The 9,322-nt window shown below is 39.8% G+C and overlaps 1 long non-coding RNA gene and 1 pseudogene across 3 annotated transcripts in view; both read right to left on the reverse strand.

The window, feature by feature from the left end:
- The window catches only part of LOC134478682 (uncharacterized), a 51,698-nt gene extending 45,311 nt beyond the window's left edge, over positions 1-6,387 (reverse strand). For all 3 annotated transcript variants that reach the window (XR_010051458.1, XR_010051459.1, XR_010051457.1), the window contains exons 1-2: positions 6,228-6,387; positions 4,687-4,844 (exon numbers count right to left, since the gene is read on the reverse strand). This is a non-coding gene — a long non-coding RNA (uncharacterized LOC134478682). The remainder of the gene's footprint in view (positions 1-4,686; positions 4,845-6,227) is intronic.
- Positions 6,388-6,886: 499 nt separating this feature from the next.
- On the reverse strand, positions 6,887-8,913 carry LOC100725603 (lupus La protein homolog; annotated as a pseudogene).
- Positions 8,914-9,322: the final 409 nt, after the last annotated feature.

A 9,322-nucleotide genomic window follows, 5' to 3' on the forward strand; every position in this document is an offset into this window, starting at 1 on the left:
AAGTACCATGATAGCTCTTTTTCCTGCTATGTAGAGAACATGTGTATGAGAAGAGAAGGAGACCAACACATGAAAGCAGTCAAGAAGGCCATGGTGTAATAGTCAACATCTTTGATAATGAACAATAGAATCCAGTCTAGACAGTCAAATAAAAATTACCTTATTAAAAAACATTAAGTATCTCAAGAGATTCCCAGAATTTCTGGAAAACAATTTGATAGCTCATTGCTATGATCAATGCAGCTATGCAGAATGACTAAGCTCGTTGGAAAATTAATTAATATAGCAAAGACACCAGTCCTACTGCCTGCTGCCACTTGACACATCCCTAACCCTCAACCTGCAGCCAGAATGTACATCGCCATTACCCAGAAGAACAAGGCACTCTGAGCACTGTTCTTGTCAGAAAAATCAGTCTCCTGGTGCAGGCCCATCACTGCTTACCTTTTTGTATATTTTTCTTTCCAAATCTGATGGAGTTTATTCTGTTCCTTAAACATAACACCTTCTCATTTTATCAGGGCCTTCAGACAGGCTGTTTCTTTGTCCTAAAGAACCCATTCACCCCCACTGTTCTTTCTTATCTCCATTGCTTAGCCCCTGACAATTCCTATTTATTCTTTATCTTTCAGTTAAATGTGGCATCATGAATGTCTTTGTAATGGGAATTTCTTGGGGCTGAGGGATTTGTCTTTTGTACACAGTTGGATACACAGTGTCCTGAGCAAACACTTTGAAAAAATGAATGGGGGAGGAAGGCTTTTGTCCTTCTGCTATGAATGAAATCTCCTAATATTTATCTCTATGTCCCATTTTCATGATATGCCTGGAACTTGTAATTATTGGCTTAAATCTATATTCACATCAAAGGACATTATAAACAGAATGAGAAAGCAACTCACAGAATATCAGAAAATATCTGATAAGAGTTTAATATTCAGGAAAATAAGAATTCCTAAAAATCAACAATAACAATTTAAAAATGGGCAAGGAACTTATAAACGTTTCTCCAAAGAAGATATGCACATGGCCAAGAAACACACACAAAGATGCTCAGCATTGCTAATCATTAGGGAAATGCAAACCAAACCACAGTGAGATGCCCCTTCATTCCCATTAGGAAGTTGGCTAGTACTTACGGTCAATCAATCAATTGAATGAACAAACAAAGTAACAGATATTGGTGAGGATGCAGTGAAATTAGAACTTCTGTGCATTGCTAGTGGGAATGTAAAACTGCACAACCACTATGAAAAACCGTATGGTGGCTCCTCAAAAATTAAAATAAAACTTAACATACGATCCAGCAATCCCACTTCTGGGTATATCCAAAAGAACTGAAAGCAGAGATTTGAACATATAATGGTACACTAGTGTTTGTAACAACTTTATTCACAATAACAAAAGGTGGAAGCAACACGAAATACCCATCAACAGATGAATGGATTTATATAGTATGGTATGTATGCATACATGCACACATACAGTAGAATTGTTCATCATTTAAAACAAGTGAAAATTTGACTTGTTACAACATTAATCTGGAAGATTAATGGCTAAGTGAAATAAGCCAGCTACAAAAGGAAAAATAGTGCAAGTCTACATTTATGAGGTATCAAGAACAGTCAAATTCATAGAGACAGAAAAATAAAAATCTCAGGGAAAGAGTAGAAAAGGAAGTTACTATTTAAGAGGTATAGAATCTGAGTTTGGTAAGATGAAAAAATTTTGGGGGGACAATGGTGACAGCTGGACAATAACGTACTTAGTGCCACTAAACTGTGTACCCAAGTGGTTAGTATTGGGTGCATTTTCTATTTTTGTATGTCATAACCACAAAAAAGATCTAGCTAAGAAGAAATCTATATCCCCTGCTAAATGTAGGGAGCAGGGACTTTGTGTGACATTTTTGCTGAGTTTTGCCAACGTCTAACAGTTTGTACAGCATGGTGGTATCACCAGACAGGGTCTGAGGAGATCCCCCTAAAGGGATATGAGACTGTCTTGATTACTTTTCTCTCATTTCTTAGACAAGACACTTGCCCAAAATGAAAGAAGGAAAGATTTATTTAGTTCACAGTTTTTGGAGGTTTCAGTTCATACTCAGCTGTCTCCAAGAGCAGCATGGCTAAGGGGCAGCCGTACACGGCAGCCACAAACAAGAAGAGTGAAAAAGGCAAAAGGGGAAGCATGCCTCCTTCCCTCCCTCCCTTACATTTATGCTAGCTCTGCCCCTGGGTGGGTGCAGCATTCACACCACCAATCCCAGTGCTAGACAATGAACCAATCACAAATGCTAGATTCAGCCACCTCCATAACTGCATGAGGCTAGGGGGACCAACCAAACATAAACCATAACAGGGATCTCAGCTTGTCCCATCTTGCTTCAGCTGTGGGGAGGTTTTTGGTTTATTGTTGCAGGTAAGCATTTCAGGATGTGTCAGTGAGTGACACAGACAGATTTACTAGACAGAATGAGAGCAGAGCACACTCAAAGAGCACAAGTGTGGGTGTAGAGGATGGGACACCCTATGGTCTGGGGTTAAAAGATCCTTGAGGCAGATGACCTAGGATTGCTTTGTTTTATTTTTAGTTGTTCATGGTTTACCTATTAGTGGGCTACCAATTAGTGGGCTAATGCAGTAAATGACTTAATAAATGGGATTAAAATGTAAACTTTTTGCATCTGTTTGAAATTTAGAGGTATAGTACCCAATTAATAGTGTTAATTTTTTTTTGAGAGTGACATTCTTTGGTATTTGTGGATTCATAACATCAGAAAAAAAATACAGGTTTAATTTATGGACTTATAGCATCTTTGAGACTCTTAGGAATTTAGGAATTAGGAGTTTGGAAGGAAAAAACAAGCCTAAGGTTGAATAGGCATTATAACTTGGGTAACTTTGATTATGTCCCCAAACTACAGTTTCCTCAAAGTAACAATTTTGAGGTTATAGTTTCCTCTGTTCTTTCCTACCCATTTTTATTTCTTCTGGGCTACCTGAGTAGACTCATTTGCTGGAAGACAATGAATAACATAAAAGTCAAAGAGAAGCCAAGCATTCGAGCCAGGATTTTATCTGTGAAGTATTGGCCAAAAGGCTATGTTTGTGGGACAGGTCTCAACTTTTCTTCTCATGAGTCACCTAAGCCAAATCACAACATCTCAGGACCTTGGTTTCCATGTCTCTAAAGTGGGGCGGGTAATCCTTGACCAGCTTCTTGCTGGTGTTCTTGGGAGAAATGGTTAACATAGTGGGTCTTCCAGTTGAAGGAGTTACTTGGCTACCTTTTGCATGTATTGTGATGAGCTCTTGCCTACGATGTGATGTTTTTGCTGCACATACTAAAAGTGACTTAAACTCACCTGCCTCACCACTGCTTATCCTCCATGTCAGGTCTAAGCCACCTAACCCGGCATAGCTCAGCTGCTGTCACCCTGTCCTACTCTGGAAGCACTGGAGCTGTTCTGTATTTTAAATGGGTAGATTATAAAGCCTTTGTTAAGCTGCCCGTATATCCTTTGTATCTGTGCATATATCAGATGGTACAGAGGAGCCCTCAGAGGTGCAGGGCGCATATTCACGTTCTAAATTCAGGGCAGTGAGCAAATCAGGCTTATCCTCATGATGAAGATGAAGAGGAAATGGAAGTTTTCTTCCATTATTTAGAATGAAACTACTGAATGTTACACTATTTTCTTAGAATTTTCTGGATGGCTTCTTCTTTTTCACTCAAATACCTTATTTCCCTGGAGTGAAATATGTAGGAATAGAGAGGTAAATGGCCTGAAAACAAGTGTACTGTAATACATTCACTTTGGCTACAAAAATAAAACAACCTAAACCTAGTTTTTCTTGCAATCTTTAAATCCAGATGGTAGTAAAATTTGACATTTCAATTCTGTTTGTGAAATCCATTTTGTTTTTAAATTGGGAAGAACTATAGAGCTAAAAATTGTCTGTAGCACTAGAGAAGCCTGGTAAGACCTCTTTTGCAGTGTTATGTATTAATAAGGACTTGGCCTTTTAACACAAACTTGGCACTGTCGATGGAGACGCCAAGCAACTGCAGTGGATATAAATAAGGGCCCAACACAGAGAAGCTCCCCCCTCCTACAAGAGGCAGAGGACCAGGCTGGACAATGCAAGGAAAAGAGAAATTTGGACCAAAATAGAGACTGTTTTGGTGGGCAGATTAATGTTTGTTAAAATACCAATTCTTGGTGAGTTTGGAATTTTAAATTTAGCGTTATAACTACATTTTTATTTTGTATATTACTATTTACACTAACTAAACCTTATAGTAAAATGTTTACAGTTCTCATTCTATAATTTGGAAAGTCCTCATTCTATAATTTATAAAATTTTGCAGTTGACCAACTTAATGAATTAAGCTCAAATTTTAAGAGTTGAGAGTGATCAAAACAGGTCAGATACTCCTTTTACAGAATACTTTGTTGGCAAAGCTTATTTCTGCTCTGTATTAAATATTTGAGAGTCTGCTGTCTGTAGTTTTGGAGGAAAGAACAGGAACACATTGGTATCTCTGTATTAAATGGTGTATCTGTTAAAATTTTCTTTTTTGGCTGAAAGTGAAGAAAACACACCTAGTTGGATTTTTTTTTTTTTTCAGCGAATGTACTGGCTTATGTAACTGTTCAGTCCAGTGAAGAGGCTGGCTCACCTGTTGCTTCACACAGGTGCTCTGGAAATGTCTCCAGGACCTGGTCTCACGTCAGCTCCTCTCTCTTCTGTATGTTGCTCTCATTCTCAGATGGTCTCCGTTCATAGTTATAGAAAGGTTACAGGCTCCCCACATTTTATATTCCTAAGACTTCAGATCTGTGGGGGAAGAGAAGACCTTTCAACCTCAGCAGATGAGCAAGAAACCCGGCATCTGGTTCTCAATGCCCTGAGTTATGTATCTAGACCCAAATCAATTACTTTGAGTAAGAGGATTGAACCTTTTGATTACCTTAGTTCAGTGCTGGCTCACACAGGGTTTAAGTGTGGGACAAACTACACAAGGTGAGTCTGACAAGAACAGGGTCTCTTAAAGGATTATCATGCTAAAGATAAGGACCAAAACAACAGATATCAGCTCTGAGTTGCACCTAATTAAACTACTCCAGAATTCAGTACAATAATTAGTAGTGTTGACAGTTACATGCTAGGATATGCAAAGATGAATAAGAAAGGTCTTCTTCAAGTTTCTTAATGCTCTGGGATGCCATCGAATCCTCAAAGCTGAAGCTGCTATGAGAACTTTCTATTTCCTGGCTGTCACGTATTTAATTGTAAGAGTCCAAGTACCTGATTGCTATACTGTAGAAAAATACATTATTGGGATATTTTCTTCACACCTTTCTCCTGGGAAACACACAGATGAGAGAAAAAATCTCTTTAAATTCTTTTTGCCACATTCTATGTTTAGACCAAAATGAGAAAGAGATATTTCTGGCTGTGGACTGCAGGAGGTCCTGCTGTTTGGAAGTGCTGAAGTGGTGTACATAAACTGTGCATTTTAGTGCGCAGCGTCAGTCCTAGCTTCCTCGCTTGCTCTGGTATGAATTCTTCTCTGGTTCCTTCTCTGCTTTCTTACATGTGTGTTCTCCCCCTGTACATGTAGCATACAAATATGCATGTGCAGGTATGGTTATGAGTGTGTACATACACACTGATATTAAAAATGTTTAACAAGTGACAGGGCGTGTTCCTCTACCAGGGTGGATTTCATTCATAAACAACTAGCACAACTCTACTGGGACTCAGGAGCTGAATAGGAGCCCTGTGGATGAGCCCCATATTGGGTGAATGAAATCATTATTAACAGTGAATTTCCAGAGGCTCCTCACCCACCTCCCAACGAAGAGATGGGTATGGGATGAGTTTTCCTGAGAAGTAAGGAGCAAAAGAGGGATACACTCTACACTTCTTTTTTTCTTTTTTATATAGTATATGTTTTGTTATTTTATACTAATACATTCTCATATTACAAAAACAGTTTGGCTGAAGAATCTTCCTTTTGATATTTGAATCTTCTGAACAGGAATACAGCTAAACGGTAAAAAATGTGTTTGGATGATAATAACAAAAGACAGTTTAAAGAACAACAACCAAAGTCTCTTTTTACAGGTGGACATTGAAGTGGACCTAACTTGGTTTTCTTTTTAAAGGCCTTCAAAAAGCAGTTTGAAACCTGGATGAATGTTAAAAAGCACTTACTACATTTCAGGTCTCCAGCATCTCCTTCTGTTTTCTTAGTCTCTAGCTCTTTTCTCTGGCTCAGCGGCGCGGTTTTCATCACCGTCCAGTTCTCTCTTCTTGCCCTGAAACCATATTTTTCCTCCTGCAGACCCAGGCTGCGCAGCTTTGTTCCTTTTCCTTTAAATCTGTGACCTTGCGATTTCATTTGTTGCGGGATTCTTGTTGAGCTGACTGTTTTCAAAGCCTCCCTCCCACCTCTCCTGACGGTGCTTCCCGGGTCAGTTTGTTTCTTAGTTATCGGCTGCCATTATTTGCATCTTTGACATTATCTGGTGTTTTCTTGGCTTTTTAAAGAATAGAATTGCTCTTTCTTTTGCTTCTCTGACAGTGTCTATCTGTTTTATTTTACCATGATTTAGGAAAAGGGCGTGTAAATCATCTCCACACGTCTGATTACCTAAGTTACCCTGAAACTTCAACAAGCTAATTTTTTCTTCCAGAGATTTTATTTCAGCATCTTCTGCTAACTTCTGTTTTTCTTTTTTGCTCTTAATTTAGCTTCTGTTTTTTTCTTAAGCCAGTACCGGGAATCGAACTCACAACTGCACACTTGCAAGGCAGGCACTTATGCTGCTATGCTAAATCCCCAGCCCGATCTTCTGTTTTATTTTGCTCCTTTCTTCATTTTTCTTTGGAAAACAATCTTCCTTAAAAAGTATTAGCAAGTCTGTGTCTTTATATTTCTGACCCAGAGTTCCTACAAACTTTTTAGCAGATTCAGTGCTTATCAAACACAGCAGATACTGATCCCTAAATGCTTTGTGTACTTTTTTTTTTAACTTGGATATTTAGTACTTGGTATTTATCTCTTAGCCATTATTTTATGTCTTCAGGGGTTGCATCCATTGGGAAGCTTCTAATATAAACAGATCTGTTTTTTACATCATGTTTATACTCATCAGTCACTTCAGGAAGGGGTTTGTTTGGAGATCTGACTTTAATTTTATCTTCACTGATTTCCATGAGTTCTGCTTTAGCTTTGCTCAATGCTTACTATTACATTAGTATGTTGTTAGGTGGTTGAGTCTTTTGATTTTATCATTATCTCCAAGGGTACCCAGCCTTTATCCAATTTGATCTGTTTCTTTAAAAATGTGTCCTGTGGCAAATTGAAGTCTCCAAAATAATACTCAACTTAATAACAGATTTTGGCCTTCTGAGACAATTTTTCACTGTTACTGTTTTTAGCCACTGTGGCTAATCTTTAAGGCCGTGGCCCTGCATGCGTGCTACAGGCTGCGGGTTCACCGACAGCGACTAAGACCTCCCCGTTGCTCAGTGCTTCTGGCCTAACTAACGCACTCCTAAACTACTGAGAAAACTGCACATCAGCGCGTGTCCCACGGTGGGAGAGATTCCGTGTAAGGTGAGAGCAATGAAGCGTGAGGCAGAAGCAGGAAGAAGAGGAAGAGTTTCTTGAGATTGGAAAGCATCTCTAGAGAAACTCAGATTTAGAACAAAGCAACATAGGAAATTTTGAGATTTTTTTCCCTCACTTTGAGACAGGAGCTCACTATGCAGTTCAGGTTGTGGTCTTTCAGCCTCAGCCTCCCAAGTGCTGGGATTACAGACATGAGCCACCACACTTGGCCAGAAGAGGTTTTTAGTGGGTTCCTTTAGACTATGTATTTGGATTCTTCTTAGCATTTTTGAGATGTGGAAGAATATTTCTCTGAAACTGGATGGCTTGGGTTTCCAGTTTTATAAAGGATAATACACCAAAAGAAGTGTGCCACAGCTTTTTGTAATTGTGTTTAGATGCCCATTATCTTTGCTAAGGAGGACAAAGTGACCATATTTTGTGTCACAAAACCTCCCTCAATCTTACTTATGTTGAACTTGGGGAAGATTACTAGATCTAAGATTGACCATACATTGGCCAGTGGCTATATGATCTGGTAAAAAGTGCAAGCTGGGCAAATCATCCCTCTTCTCCCATGAACTTGTACCGTGAATACAAATGTACTCATTCAGTCACTCAACTTATAGTCAGCTTCTGAGTACCTGGTGCATGTTCTAACAGTGTTCAGTGCACTTCAGGTCACAGGAAAAAAGCCTGGCAGAGGGATCGTCCCTGAAAGGGGTGATGGTTGAACTGAGACTTGAATAAGGGGAAGAGTGGGAAGAACTGAATGATGCAACAAAGATAAAAGCTTTAAACTGGGAACAATCTGGGCATGTTTGTCTAGGGAAGGGTGAGACCTTGGGGGTGTCATGGGTAGTGGAGAGGGAGCCAGAGGCCCTATGTTACAGACTCAGGAGGGCTGTTGTGAGAAGTATGAATTTTGTTCGAAGGATACCAAGAAGCCATGACAGTTTAAAGCAGGTATCAGCACCATCAGGGAAGGTTGGAGACTTTTGCTGGGAGAGGAACTCATCCGAGGGGAGAAATCAGGAAGGAAAGGGTTTACTGATGGAGCTCACGGTGAAGTTCATGACACGAGGAATGGTTCGAGACTGAGAGGAAACAGAAGCCACGTCTCAGTGAGGAAGTTGAGAATTATAGGCACGAGCAGCAGGCCAAGAGAGCCAGCCAAAAGAGAGAAGGCAGTGATCATGAATGCGAGTGAGATGGAGAGCTCAGCATGGGAGCTGTCCCCAGGTCGGTGACGGTGACGGTGACGTCCTGGCCCCTCTGAGGCATGTCTGTAGCATGGTTCCTCTAAATGCCTTATTTCCTTATTGATTTATTGATTCTTTCACTAAACCACTCTCTGTTCTTTAAAAGTCACATTGAGAGCTCTTTTATTAGAAACTAAACCTAGATCATAAAAATCAAATGGGTTTAAACTACACAAAGTGGGGCCAGAGGTATAGCTCAGTGGCTGGTGCCTGTGTGGGTTTAATTACCAGTTCCAAAAAAGAGTGATAAACAAACTATGCAAAGCATTTGGCACCTCAGCTTATTGCCCTATTGAGTGAAAGCAGGCATCTCCCAAGTCAGTAGGTGAGAAAGCCAGGTCCTTGCTTGGGTGGCACATGACTATTTATGTTGGGGGATCTGAGTCCTGGGCAGAGAACTCACATCCTCTTAATCCCATTCTAATTGACAT

This window comes from Cavia porcellus, unplaced genomic scaffold (genome assembly GCF_034190915.1).
Source record: "Cavia porcellus strain 051 isolate PalLab524CR breed Dunkin Hartley unplaced genomic scaffold, mCavPor4.1 scaffold_14, whole genome shotgun sequence".
Lineage (NCBI taxonomy): Eukaryota > Metazoa > Chordata > Mammalia > Rodentia > Caviidae > Cavia > Cavia porcellus.